We start from the raw sequence: 14,986 nt of genomic DNA, 5'->3' as shown, positions 1-14,986 counted from the left end.
GGTCTCCTGCTCCCCTGGTGCATTCACTATAGCTGCCCAATTTCCCTGCTTTTTAAAGTTTGATAGAAATATCTGTGGGCTATAGGTACATTCTTAAACTGCAAGGTTTTTTGCCTATGAGTGCATTTCCCTGCTTTTTAATCCGGCAGGTAAGAAATGGGATCCTGTCCAAGTTTGCTGAGAATAGATTGATCATTTGCATGCTTATTGAGTTCAATGGGATTTACTCCTATGCAATCTTGGTTAGGATAGGAAAAACTGACCATGCAGGAGGAGGAGTGGGCGTGGGAAGGAACGTATTGGAGGGGGGCAAAGGAAGGGGGAGGGGAAGGCAGGTTTGATCATTTCCATGCTTATAGAGTTCAATGGTATTCACTTCCATGCAATTAAGCTTAAGATAGGTAAAACTGACCATGGAGAGGAGGAAGGGGAGAGGGAGGAGGGGGAAGGAGGGGAGAGGGAGGAGGGGGAAGGAGGGGAGAGGGAGGAGGGGGAAGGAGGGGAGAGGGAGGAGGGGGAAGGAGGGGAGAGGGAGGGGATGGGGATGGAGGGGAGAGGGAGGGGATGGGGATGGAGGGGAGAGGGAGGGGATGGGGATGGAGGGGAGAGGGAGGGGATGGGGATGGAGGGGAGAGGGAGGGGATGGGGATGGAGGGGAGAGGGAGGGGATGGGGATGGAGGGGCAAAGGAAGGAGACGGGAGGGTGGAGACGGGAGGGTGGAGACGGGAGGGTGGAGACGGGAGGGTGGAGACGGGAGGGTGGGTTTGATCATTTGCATACTTTTTTAGTTTAATGGGATTTATTTCTATGCAATCATATTTGAAAATGGAAATGGACTGCCTTCAAGTCAATCCCCACCTATGGCAACCCTTTGAATAGGGTTTTCATGGTAAAAGGTATACAGAGGTGGTTTCACCATTGCCTTCCTCTGAGGCTGAGAGGCAGTGACTGGCCCAAGGTCACCCAGTGAGCTTCATGGCTGTGTGGGGATTCGAACCCTACTCTCCCAGGTCGTAGTCCAACACTGACCCAGGGAAGAGGCAGGAAGGGGAAGAGAACGGGGAGGGTTTAATCAAAATAGCACTCCACTTACCTGAGAGTAAGCCCCACTGAACTCAGTGTGATTTACTTCTGAGTAGACATTTTCCTCCTTCCCTTCAAAATCATTGCTAGCACACACATGCTCCGCTCCACTTACCTGGGAGTAAGCCCCACTGAACTCAGTGAGATTTACTTCTGAGTAGTCATTTTACCGCCTTCCTTCCCTTCAAGTTCATTGCTAGCACACAGAACCTCCACTCCAGTTACCTGGGAGTAAGCCCCACTGAACTCAATGGGATTTACTTCTGAGTAGACAATTTTCCTCCTCCCTTCCCTGAAGCTCATTGCTAGCACACACATGCTCCGCTCCATTACCTGGAAGTAAGCCCCACTGAACTCAGTGTGATTTACTTCTGAGTAGACTTTTTCCTCCTTCCCTTCAAAATCATTGCAAGCATACAGAAGCTCTGCTCCACTTACCTGGGAGTAAGCCCCACTGAACTCAGTGAGATTTACTTCTGAGTAGACAATTTTCCTCCTTCCTTCCCTGAAGCTCATTGCTAGCACACAGAACCTCCACTCCACTTACCTGGAAGTAAGTCCCACTGAACTCAGTGAGATTTACTTCTGAGTAGACAGTTTACCACCTGCCTTCCCTCAAGCTCACTGCTAGCACACAGAAGCACCACTCCTTACCTGGGAGTAAGCCCCATGTACTCAATGGGACTTACTTCCGAGTAGACTTTAAAAAAATTGCAGAGTCCTTCAAAGCTCCCCCCCATTTTTTGACTCTTTCCCACTCACCTCCATTCTGCTGCTGCTTTCTCCCTCCATCGGCCGTTTTCTCTCTCTTGCGCGCATGCTTCCTCACACAGAGCAAGCTCAGCAGAAGGCCAGTGTGAGTCACATGTCTGTTGCCCACCAATCACAGGAGCAGACTTCCCCTGCTTCCTCCAAGTAACTGGAAGGGGAAGGGGAAGGGGAAGGGGGGGAGGGAGAGTGAAACGAAAGAACTGTTCTGCACATGCGGTACGTTATAATACACAGCAATGCATTTTTTAATAAATTAATTAAAAATAAACCATGCCGTTTTTTTAATTTAAACCTACTACAGATGAAGTACTGTGTTTGGGGCAAGCTCAGGGATTTGATTAGGGATACCTTACAGTCATCTCTGAGTTGTAATCAACGACAACAGATTATGACAATTTGTCAAGAAAAAAGTCCAAACGTCTTCTAGTTTCTCTCCCTTTTTTCACTTTAACCTGTGGATTCTCCATGGGGGCGTTGTGTATCACCAAGAAAACTTCCAGAGTTGTAGAGCAAGAGATTCTGAATCCAACAATATAAGACTTGTAAGTTTTTGTTTTGAATTGGTACTATACAAAGCACCAGAAAGGGGTGGGGGGTATTTTCATTTAACATGGTAGAATGCGAAAAATCCCTACTGACTATAGTATACAGTCACTCTCGTGGCTTTTCACTGCCACTGGTTTTCAACCCATGGCAGCTCTCTCTTAACCATAAGCAGGGAGTTGCCACAGGCTAAAAAATTAAATTAGCCGGCTGCCAGCAAGGTCTAATCCTCCACAACTAGAGAAGCAGCAAGTACCTAGAATGCAGGAGGCAAGTGGACAAGTAAGCAAACAGAGAGAGAGAGAGAGAAAGCGTCTGTAGGGGGTTCTCCCATTAATAATTTCCCTAAAAGGGGAATTGTTTCAAACCTTGGGGCTATATAGCAGGCTGTGGCATGGAATTGGCTCTCTAGGATCGCCTGATTCTCAGGGACCCTGGCCAGAATTGCCTGCACTTTGTCTTCCAGCCAGTGGCCCTAGTGGCACAGGGAGTAAAGAACTGGCGCCTGATCTCTTGGACCCTTGGTTTGAGTTTGTTAGTGGTGCCCAGTTCCACCACATACATTGTGGTCAGGCCCAGGTGGCCAGGTCAGGCACAGGCCCAAGGACCCCTTCTTAGGCTGGGGCTGAGAAGGTGGTGCTCCCGTTCTGTGATCAGTGGCAGCATTGGGTTGTGGAGCATGAGTTGTGTCCAGGCCAACACTGCCGGAAAATGGGAGCTCCATCCTCCCAGGTATTCCCACGCCTAAAGCAGCCGAGGCAGGCTTAAATAAGCCAGCAGCAACACCTCTTGCCATCTGAGATTATGTTTGTGTGTGTGCTAGCAAATTGGCACAATGACACAGGAGGTGAAGCTATTTAAGTCCGCACCAGCTGCTCGTGGGGAGGGGCTGGGGAGCATCGTGGCAACCCGGGCCCATGGCAGTCTGGTGCCCACTCATGCCTGGTGCCAGCCCTGATTGCGATTATTTGAATTTTGGCTAAAGAATAAAAGATGTTTTGCTCTTAAGATGTGTTTTAATGTGTTTTTAGTGTTTCAATATTTGTTATTTGCTGTCCTCATCTCCCTTTGGGAGGAAGGACAGGATATAAACTAACGTAACTAACTAACTAAATTAATAAAATGAATTCATAAGCCATATGCAGTCACAAGCAGTGCAGTCATATGAAGATGTGGCCTGCCATAAGACACAGATATATTCATGCATATCTGCCTTACTTTCAACTGGGACATATCACACATACGGTAGCTGGTGATTGTCTTCACCACCCGATGCATAATTTGCAGCATTTTTTAAAATGTAGCATAAACAGCTACAGCAGTGCCATCCTTACCCCATAATTTTATTTTCTCTCCAGTACACACTGCTAAGTAAACATTTATGGCAGATACTTTAAAAATATTATTATTATTCTCACCCATCCCACATCCAAGGATGGGGAGAAGAAGCTATGTCTGTTTAAAAGATCTGATCCCAGTGTTTTTCATCCTGGGCAAAGGAAGGAAGAAAAGCACTATTCAAAGCAGAAGCCAAGAAAACCTTCTGGCTTTAGAAACATTCAACTGATGACTGTGTCACATATGTGGGAGTATATTTGTTCACAGCAGCACGAAAAGGCTCTGTGGTAGACAGAACAGACAAGCCGGTGGGGATCTTAAATTGAGGCTCTGAACTCTTCCAGCCATCAACACCTGACTGCACCAGATTATTTAACCCAGCTATATTGTAAACAGAGGAGACAGAAGTGCATAAGGGATTAGGCTCCAGCAAGTTTTTAGCCACACAATGCAACAACCATGTTACTCTGGTAAATGTTTGGATGGCTGCAAAATTTCAAAGCAGTTGATGCAGGCCACTGGGGCTGGGAGAACATCTCTTTGATGCTTTGCTAGCTGGGTAGCCTTGATGCAGCTCAGTCTAATCCATTTTGATTAATGCAGCTAAATGAGTTTTCCAGACATCTGTGATTTTTTCCCCTATGGGGGAATGATTGAGGAGGATGGGTTATGATCCTATCACAGCAGACACCTCCAAGACTGCTACAGTGAAGAGTTAATAACTTCCCCAAACAAATAAGATGGGAGCCCTTAACTCTCTCCCCCCTCCTTTAATTAACTCCTCCCTGGGTTGTTTCTGGTCCCATTTGCGCCCCTCAGGCCCAAAACAAAAGAAATATTCCCTGCCTGGTTTGGGCTTATGTAACCATGCTCCGTGCAAGGCAGGTCACAGCTTTCTCACAGTGGCTGGGAGTATTTGGAGAATGATTGATTTGAACATAAGAAGCTGCCTTGTACCCTAATCTGACTTTTGGTCCATTTTACCAGGTATAGTTACTCTGACAGTCAGCAGTGACTCCCCAAGAAGTTAGGCAAAGCTCTTTCCAGCCCTTTTAGCTGGGATCCTTTTTAAACCGAAGAATTCAGGGGTTAAACCCGGGCCTTATCTACCACACTTCTCTACCACTGAACGACACCTTAGTTCCTTCATTGGTGAGCGAGCAGGACCAGCCAATAGCATCGCTAGTTATTCACACTGATGTGTTTTTCTAAATTCACTTGCTAGAGCACATGTTGTATGTGCAACACGAATGCCACCAAAATTGGCATTGTGAGGATTTTAAATTTATTTATTATTCTATTTATATCCCACCTTTCCTTCAAGGAGCTTAAGGTGGCATGCATGGTTCTTCCCCTCTCATTTCAATCTGTGTGAAGTAGGTTAGGCTGAAAGGCAGTGACTGGCTCAAGGTCACCTAGTGAGTGAGCTTCATGGCTGAATGGGGATTTGAACCCTGGTCCTCCACTAACTGTATCTCCCGGTATTGCTGCAGGGGCAAACAGGTATCTTTTGCTATCATCTCTCCTGCCTCTGGAGTCCAATCCACTGGGTTCCATCCCTTGCAGGTGTGTTGTTAAGTACTTAAAGAACTTGGGACACAGGTCCATTGCATATATTTGCACAAAATTTGCATGTGCTAAATTGTATGTATAGATGCCTCTCAGCTGTTTAAAATGGTGGGTGGCTAGGTTGTCACCAGCATTGTGCTTTGCAGTGTGTTCAGCTGCGCTGTGAGCAGAACCAGGGTTTGGCAGAAAAGATCTAGGCTCTACCCCTCTGACAACGCCCATGAGCCCTTGGCCTGGCAAAGTTACCAGAATGTTTGAATTTACTTTTGGCAACCTTATAGAGCTGCAGCCAAGGTGACAGAAGCGGAGAGGTTAAAAAAGGTAAGCAGACAGAGTATAGGGAGAAAGGGACCGTAGCTCAGTGGTAAAGCAAATGCTTTGCATGAACTTCTCAAGTTCAATCCTTGATATCTCCAGTTAAATGGATTTCAGGTTTTGTGAAAGAGCTCTGCCTCAGAGTACACAATACTGGACTAGATGGACAAATAGTCTGACCTGGTATAAGGCAGCTTCCTAGGATCCTAAGTCTAAGAGGCAAGAGGAGACAGGGGCGGGGGGGGGGGGAACCTTGAGCCTTTCTTCCATTTCAGCATACTCTCTACCCCCCACATCCCCTGCAGATGTAACTTCTTATAATCTATAGAAAAGGACTTGCAATAAATATTTGTCACCGGATAGAATGCATCCTGATTGGGGGTGGAATTATACAGTCCATATTCTGTTAATCTTGCTCAGGGAGGCTGCCATTCAAATATCAAGTCTAGCCAACCATCACCTGCACACTTCATTCTCTCAAGGTTGAGGTCTCATTTAACAGACATACATGTAAGATCTTTCTTTCTAAAGTGCTTTAAAAAACCTACCAAAAACTCACAAAGAAACCAGGAAGGGATTTTTCTCCCCCTAACAAATGCAGCAGGACCAGTTATAAACTTGCCAGTCATCCTATTGTGCCTCTAGTAAAGCATTGTGATTTTTATTACTTCCTGTGATAAGCTGCCAAACTGGCCTGACAAGGACACTAATGCCGCCCCAAGTTTCCACACCAGAGACAGTGAAGAGGATCAATAAGTGAGAGCTGCAGGCCTTTCCGCTACAGTTGTCTGGAAACAAGTTTCGGTGATCTCAGAGGATTATATTGTTGTACCATCATAATCGCACAATGCAGCATTCTGATGAGCTATGAGCACAATTTCAGCATTAAGTGCTTTCATAACATTGGGCAAAAGCTTTCATAAATCATGATGTGATAGATCCTGTATCCCAGGGTTGAGGAACCCTTTTTTAAAGGGCCTTTGAGGATAATCTTTGGGGATTGCATGCAAGTGAGGGCCACCAACCTTTCGGCCACCCACCCTCTCTCATCACTCCTTTTCTCTCTTTCCCCTCTCTTTCCTCTAGCACAGAAAGTCAACAAGGTTAAATTACTTTGCACCAGCCAGCATAGCCACACATGCTCCCAGCCTATTCCTAGCTGCAATTTGGGCTCCTTCTGGGAGGAAGGGCAGGATATAAATTTAATAAATAAATAAATTTGTGACAAGGGCTTAAGGCATGCTTTCCATGCATAAAATTCCAAATGCAATCTCTGGTATCTCTAGTCAAGGGGTCTTTTCTGGTAGAGTTGGGAAAGACCTCGGCTTGAGACTCTGGCTAGCTACTTCCAGTCAGTATATAGCAGGTGTGGCTAGTAGCTCCATGCCAGTGGGGAAGTGGAATCCACTCTGGATTTTAGTCTGAACTCTCAAGGAGCTGTCCAAGGTGCTGACACATAGCACTCTGCTGATACCATGACTGGTTGAACCACACGATGAGCCTCTTACATTTATTATACTTTTATTTATATTGCCCATTCTGCCCATACTCTGACCACTACTCCAAGGTGGTAGCTGAGCACTTTGGGGTGACAACCATGTTGTCACTGAGGCTCAGGCCTGTAGCCGTGGAAGCGAAGCACCCCCCTAGGTTTGTGCTTCCCCACACTCCCAGGATTTTTTTGGAGGGAAATTGTCTTTTTAATTTGTGACATGATAGACAATGGCAACCTCTATTTAAAGAACAGGAGCAGTTTAAGAATAGGAGCCTCTGAAAATTCAGTGAATAAGGCAGGGCAAGTGCACAACAAAAGCCTCATGTGGATCTGCCCCCAAAATCTGGGCACTCAAGACTTCCCCTGACAAAGGGTGGATTTTTCATAATCAAAATGACCCTATAATTACTTAAGTGATCCTGAAAAAACGGCCAGAATTTGTAACATGACTCTTGAAGAGTTAAATATTAGAACTTTGTATTATGGGCTAATGTTATACTCCATCCCTTGGACTTTCCTTTGCTCTGCTTTTCATTTTCATTTGTGCTGTTTATCCAGCCAGCAATAAAGGAGCATGTTTGTTTGCCTGCAGTAAGTAAGCGCTTGTTTATTCTACAGTTTTTATAATGAGTAGAACAGGATTGGGTGCTTATTGCTAAACGGTGAAATAAAAAGATACAGTGATCTGAAAAAAATGGCTACATTTTTTAACACACTCACTATACTCATAATCATAGTGACTATTGTTTTCTTCTTTTTCTTGATTACTTAATGGCAAAGGATGAAAACAGCCGAAGAGGAATAGAAATATTGCTGTGTACACTACAGTTAGCTAGCTGGCTGGCTGGACACCTAAGCTATAGCTCAGGCCAAATTTCTGATTTTCCTAATAGGTGTAGCTTAGCATGAGGCCTTTTCAGGGTTTCTGGACAGAAAAAATCAACCCAGCAACCAGTAAAAAAAATTCCAATTGCTTTCCATAATTAGTTTCCAACTGCTTAGTTTGTCCTTCATATGTTGTTGTTATGTGCCTTCAAGTCAATTACGTCTTATGGCAACACTATGAATTAACGACCTCCAATAGCATCTGTTATAAACCACCCTGTTCAGATCTTGTAAGTTCAGGTCTGTGGCTTCCTTTATGGAATCAATCCATCTCTTGTTTGGCCTTCCTCTTTTTCTATTTCTTAGTGTTTTTCCCAGCATTATTGTCTTTTCTAGTGAATCAGGTCTTCTCATTATGTGTCCAAAGTATGATAACCTCAGGTTCATCATTTTAGCTTCTAGTGATAGTTCTGGTTCTAACACCCAATTATTTGTCTTTTTCCAGTCCATGGTATGCGCAAAGCTCTCCTCCAACACCACATTTCAAATGAGTTGATTTTTCTCTTATTCATTTTTTTCACTGTCCAACTTTCACATCCATACATATAGATCGGGAATACCATGGTCTGAATGATCGTGGCTTTGGTGTTCAGTGATACATCTCTGTTCTTTTTCTTTAGCTTTACTCTGGTTTTCGATATTACCAGTTCATGATCTGTACCGCAGTCTGCTCCTGGTCCTGTTTTTGCAGAAACTATGGAACTTCTTCCTTTTATTTCATCTTGGTCAGTCAGTGTGTTCCCCTGTTGATTATTCAGCATCCCTACTCTTAGTTTAAATTTCCCTTTCATTTCTCTAATCTTTTGGAATAGGGCTCTTGTTCTACCTTTTTTGTTGTCCTATTTCTTTACAGTAACTATTGTAATAGTTCTCTTTGTCCCTACGTACTAGTCATTGTATTATTGCTTTTAGGGTTCTGACCATGTTTCTGTCTCCTTTTGCTTTCACTTTCCTTCTCTCTTTAACCATTTTAAGAGTTTTGTCAGTCATCCATTGAGGTCTTTCTCTCTTAACGAGACGTATTGTCTTTTTGCATTCTTCCCTGATAATGTCTGTGACTTCAATCCATAGTTCTTCTGGTTCTCTATCAACTAAGTTTAAAGCCTCAAATCTGTTCCTTATTTGATCTTGATATTCTTCTGGGATGTTATTTAAATTGTATTTTGGCATTATGATTGCTTTGTTCTTTTTTAGCTTTAACTCTGATTTTCGATATTACCAGTTCATGATCTGTACCACAGTCTGCCCCTGGTCTTATTTTCGCAGAAAGTATAGAACTTCTCCATCTTCTGTTACCAATTATATAATCAATTCCTATATTGACCATTTGGTGATGTCCACTTGTACAGTCATCTTTCTGGTTGCTCAAAAAATGTGTTTGTAAGAAACAAATTATTGGCTTTGCAGAATTCAACAAGTCTTTCTCCTGCTTCATTTCTCTTAAACCCCATTTCCCCATAATTCCTAGTTCTTCTCTGTTCCCTACTTTTGCATTCCAGTCCCCCATGATTATCAGAACATCTTGTTTTCTAACTTTCCCTGGTTCCTGCTTCTCACATTCCATGTTCCTATTGTGTATGTTGCACAACTCCAGGCTCTCCTTTCACATCTGTGCGCATCAGCCTCTGGACTTCCTTTTGGCTTTGACTCATTGTGTCATTAGTCACAGCACTACTCGTACTTGTTCTTCCCCAGTAGCTTGTTGAGTGCCATCTGACCTGGGGGGTCTCATCTTTCACCACTATCTCGTGTTGCATTTTGGATACTCTGTTCATAGGGTTTTCATGGTGAGAGGTATTCAGAGGTGGCTTACCATTGCCTTCCTCTGAATCTGGATGCATCTTAGTCTGGTGGCTCAGCTATGACCATTCCGCCTTGGGTGACCCTGCTAGGAATCTAGCCTCTTGGTCTAGGCTCCTGATGGCATTGCTCTCAGCTTCTTCAACACCCTCAAACACCCTTACCACATTAAGGTGTGCATCCTAGAGGAGGGTCCTTCACATAGCAGCCAGTTAAAAAGTTTTTCCATGATTGTCCAACAGGAAGGAAAATCTAAAGGCCAAGATCAAGACCAGAAGGAAGGACTCTCAAGGAGGAGTTAACAACCCCCCTCAAAGCATTTATTTTCTCTCTGCCCTTCCCTAAACTTGTAGTATGGGCAAGTCTGTTTTTCAGGTGGAATCTACAACTGAGATACCTAATGCAGCATCAAAACCAAGCTCTCTTTACTAAAGTAGTTCAGATCGTGAAGAATCAGAACACAGGGAGAAGAGCACAGGTGAAAGAGGACTGAAGTTATAGGCAAAGTCAAGCTTTTGAGTCTGGTATTCCTGGGGATCTCTCAAAAAAGGGTGAGACAATTCAAAAGATTAAACTTCATTCATGTAAATTAATACACTCTCTGGATGGAGGAGTGATGGGGAAGGTCACCCCTTCCTCTGGCCTGGTCCTCACATCCTCTCCACTAGTGGGTGTGTGGAGATTGGCTTGCATTATGTGCCTCTCCCCCCCAAATGCCCCACCTAAAAATGTGGCTGGCCCACCTAACAAGGAAGGCTGGCTGCAGGGCTGCTGAGGCAGCATACACACCATACATGATTTCTCCCAAAGAATCCCAGGGACTGCAGTTTACCCTACAGAGAATACCCTTAACAAACTACAGTTCCATGATTCTTTGGGGTAAGTCATGTGATTAAGGGGTCATAGGCAGAATGGACAGGATAAAAATGTAATAAATGTAAGAGGCTCACCATGTGGCTCAACTAATCATGGCATAAACAGAGTACTGATTTTGGATTTGGGTGTCTTAAAGCTACGCGCATGCACACGCCAGATTCCAACTTCCTCTTAGTAACATTTTAGTATTTATTTATATATTTAGATGATTTATGTACCATCCTTTGCACAAGCTACAAGGTGGTTAACAGCACAACAAATAGATAAAAATGCATAAAATACATAAAAATAGTACAACCCTGTAAAAATACATCGTACTGTCCAGTAGTGTGTAGTCAGTTTTATTGTAGCCTCTCGATAAACCTAGCTGTAAAATAAGCCATATTTATCTGCCTTAGTCTAAATGTACAAGACTTGCAGCAGAATCCTAATCACATCTACTCAGAAGTAAGTCCTATTGATTTCAATGGAGCTTACTCCCAGGTAGGTGGGGTTAAGATTGCAGCCTTAGTCCTTAAATACTGTGGGTGGTATTCAACATTAGTTCTACACAGAGTAGACCCATTGAAGTTAATGGACATGGGTGTACCCTGTGTTGTTTTAAATGGGATTGTTTTATTGTGCATTTTAATTTGGGAAGTTTATATTCAACTAAGTCCTATTCAGAGGAGATCAATTGCAATTAATGAGCCTAAATTAGCCATGTCAATTAAGCTCAATGGGTTTACTCTGAGTAGGATTAGAATTGACAACCAAAGTGACTGGTAGGGCAGAAGGCAGGAGACTAGCCTTAGGTGGAGCCAAGTAATTCTACTTTTGTCCCCATCCTCCTCCCTCATGAATTCTACAGGGACTAAAGAGTAAGAAGCTGACAGCCAATGCCACCCCCTGAGCTGGTTATGTGGCAGGCAGGTGGGGGCTGGTTGAAAGCAGATTGAGCTTGGCAGGGCAGAACACCATATGCTGTAATGGGTGAACCTCAGCAGTGGGAATGACTTTTTCAGACTATGCCACTGCAGTTTGAAGACAACAGTTCTTACCTATCCCAAGGAGCCTGGGGTGACCCTCTCTACTAGGGTTGCCAGGTTCAGGGCCTGAGACTGATCCTGTATCTTTAGGAGAAGAGAAAGTCAGCCAAGTGCAGGTGTTCTTGCAACACCGTAATGGGGAAAATCACAAGGTGGAATTCTCCCTTCCCCCTGCACAACTTTTAAAGATACAGAAGACCTCTTGGTTGCCAGGCCCAGCCTCTAAGAGGTCTTTTGTATCTTTAAAAGTTGTGCAGGGGGAAGGGAGAATTCCACCTTGTGGTTTTTCCCATTACAGGGTTGCAAGAACACTTGGCTGACTTTCTCTTCTCCTAAAGATACAGGATCAGTCTCAGGCCCACCTGGCAACCCTACCTACAGCTCATTGATTGTACACATACTTTGCATGCAGAAGGTCCCGGGTCCTCAGCTAAAAGGGTCAGGGGGGAGGTGATGGCAAAAACCTCTCTGTCTGAGAGCCTGAAGAGTAGCTGCCAGTGAGAGTAGACAAACAATATTCAGATACAACACATATTCTGACCTGGTATAAGGTGGCTTCCTATGTCTCCCATCACCTGTCCTGCATCTGTTCATCACGCTCGCTGAGTAAAGAGGCAGGGGTGACCCTGGAGAATAAAGCCTGTTGCCCTGCCCTGCTTCTTAGGCTACTTGACCAAGCAAAACAAGAGTTTTGTATTGGTATCAGGTGGTATTCTCTCCCTTTTGTTAAGAAGATCTGATTCTCCTAGCTTTAGTTTTACACACATCTCAAGGATCTAGTGAACAGAGCAGTTAAATTCACTGTATACACTGCAGTTCTAACCAGAATGAAAATATGCTGCTTAATAGACATTGATAAATGTCAGCCCTTAATTGCACTGGCACCACCACCTTGTATCAAAGAAAGGTACTTGAGAAAGCCACTGGTAGCTGACATAGTTATTGATCTCGGGCAAGCAGAAGGAGTTTCAATCTGTCAGACCTACAGTCTTCATTGTGAATATTGATCCTTCTCTGCGGAAGTCTCAGCTAATGCATTGCACTGAAATGTTGGTTCCCATCGCTCAGAATGAATGCCAGAATCAGTTTAAGAAACTAAGCTGAGCAGATTTGTGAGGAGAGATGGGGCATTGAGGACTCAAACCTAGAGGTGACTTTCTCGTTGAACCCCCTGCCACCAGCACCTAACAGAATCACCCTGCTCAAAACCAGAAAACAGGAGCATTGCATTGCCATAACAGGACGATGGGGAAGGTTCAGCCAAGGCCACCACCATACTTCAGAAGGCCCTCAGCACAGTAGTGCCAACGGGCCCCCACTGCTAATGAGGTTGCACTCCCCCCTCCTGTTGCTGGTGCCACAACATCAGCAACGTCACTTACTACTCTCCTCGCCAGGTCCTTGGGTGCCATTTTAGTGGTTGGCTTTTAAACGGGAGCCAACTTTGGTTCCCATCTGCAGTGGCTGTCTACAATTTTAATTTATCCAAAATGCAATATCCTATGTTTTCTAATGCCAGCTTTATTTACTAATTCATCTGTATTTACCTTGCCCCCTCCCCCTGGAAAAATTCCTATGGATTCCCATCTCTGCGGCATAGAATACAGCATCCCAGAATTAGCACAGACTAATTTGGGGGAAGGGCCAGAGCTGACAGGCAGAGCATCTGCTTTGCATGCAGAATGTCCAAGGTTCAGTACCCAGCATCTCCAGATGGTGGGAGAGACTCCCTGTCTGAAACCCTGGAGAGCTGCTGCCAGTCTGTGTAGACCATACTGAGCTAGATGGATCAATGGTCTGACTTGATATAAACCAATTTCCTATGTTCCTAATCTCCGTTTTTGACCTGAGTCTAAATGGAGAACTCTTTGATATAACACAAAGCCTAATTTTTGTACTTTTAATTTTTTTCTCCTCATCTCCTCCCTCCCCCCCCGGGTTTTTTTTTTCTTATGGAACAAATGGCTGCCTTTGCTTTTTATGCCTTTTATCTGGAAACTTCAGTCTTGGATCTGGAAGTCCTTTCCCTCAATAATCCCTGTTGGGTGGGGACTCTGTAGTTATTCATTAGTGATTTGGAAAGTGTTCTGTGCGCACGAAGTGCTAGCAGCAGAACCAGATGCCTTGGCTGAGTCCTACTGGTAAAATACTTGATTCATTTCACACCCTACCCTGGAGGTAGATCTGCCCATTAAGAAAACATCTCCAGCTATTAGCTTCTATTGAGAAAATATCAAGTGGCCATTCCTGATCATTTGCAAGCAGTTAAACCACAAAGGAGGGCCATTTTCCTGAGCCTTCAAAGTAGCAACTCCAGATGAATAACGCATGGAGGAAGGGGAAATGGAAGGGTTTTCTTGACTAATCTTTGTCACTGCCGTTCACAACCTCCCTCCCCCCTCTCCACAAAGTCTGCTGGAGTAATTATTGGATGATGCTGTATATGGCCCCTGAATCCAAGTATGTGGCAGTAATTTCTGGTGACTTTCTACAATTACATCAGTTTGTGTGAAAATGACTCAAGAAGGAGAATGAAGTCACTGGAAGAAAGGGAGGACGTTGTATAGACTATTTGTTCATGTAGCCCAGTCCTTAGGGGAAGGGCCATAGCTCAGTGAGAGATTTGCATGCAGAAGGTCCAAATTCAGTCCCTGGCTTCACCAGAGTGGGCTAGGAGAGAATCCTGTCTGAAATCTTGGAGAGCCATTGCCAGTCAGTGTACACAGTGCTGAGCTAGATGGACCAATGGTCTGACTTGGTATACGGCAGCTTCCTGTGTTCCTAGCTGTGTCTTTCTTCTGCATGCAAAGCATGTACTCTATCATCATAGGAGGAAAAGCTTGAAGGCTGAGATGATATAACATGACTAGCACTGAGATGGTTTGGGATGGTTTCTTGGAGGAAGAGGGTGATCATTCTTGAAAAGGGGCTTTTGATATAGCATGCCCACCCCTGATCTGATCTGGATCTTCCTGTGTGTGCCTATGGGATGCACCTACTATGGCCTGGTTGTTTCCTTCAGTTTTCATGAACTAATAACTACTATATATTTTGGAAAGTTGTTTTGTCTCTTCTCTATGCATTTACAGACCTCTTAAGATATTGCAACCAGAATTTGTATGATGGTTCCTGAGATCAAGGAGCAGGTTTTCATCTATGGATACAATTGGACCCCACTTTGAATCAAGATGGTGGACTGAACTTTTCAAAACTGCACTGATTTTCACCACTGATTTCAAACAACCCTAAATGTTTTGATTTCTTAGGATTCCCAAGCAATGC

This window comes from Rhineura floridana, chromosome 5, assembly GCF_030035675.1.
Source record: "Rhineura floridana isolate rRhiFlo1 chromosome 5, rRhiFlo1.hap2, whole genome shotgun sequence".
In the NCBI taxonomy this organism is placed as follows: Eukaryota; Metazoa; Chordata; class Lepidosauria; order Squamata; family Rhineuridae; genus Rhineura; species Rhineura floridana.
Note: the sequence above shows the minus strand (reverse complement) of the source record.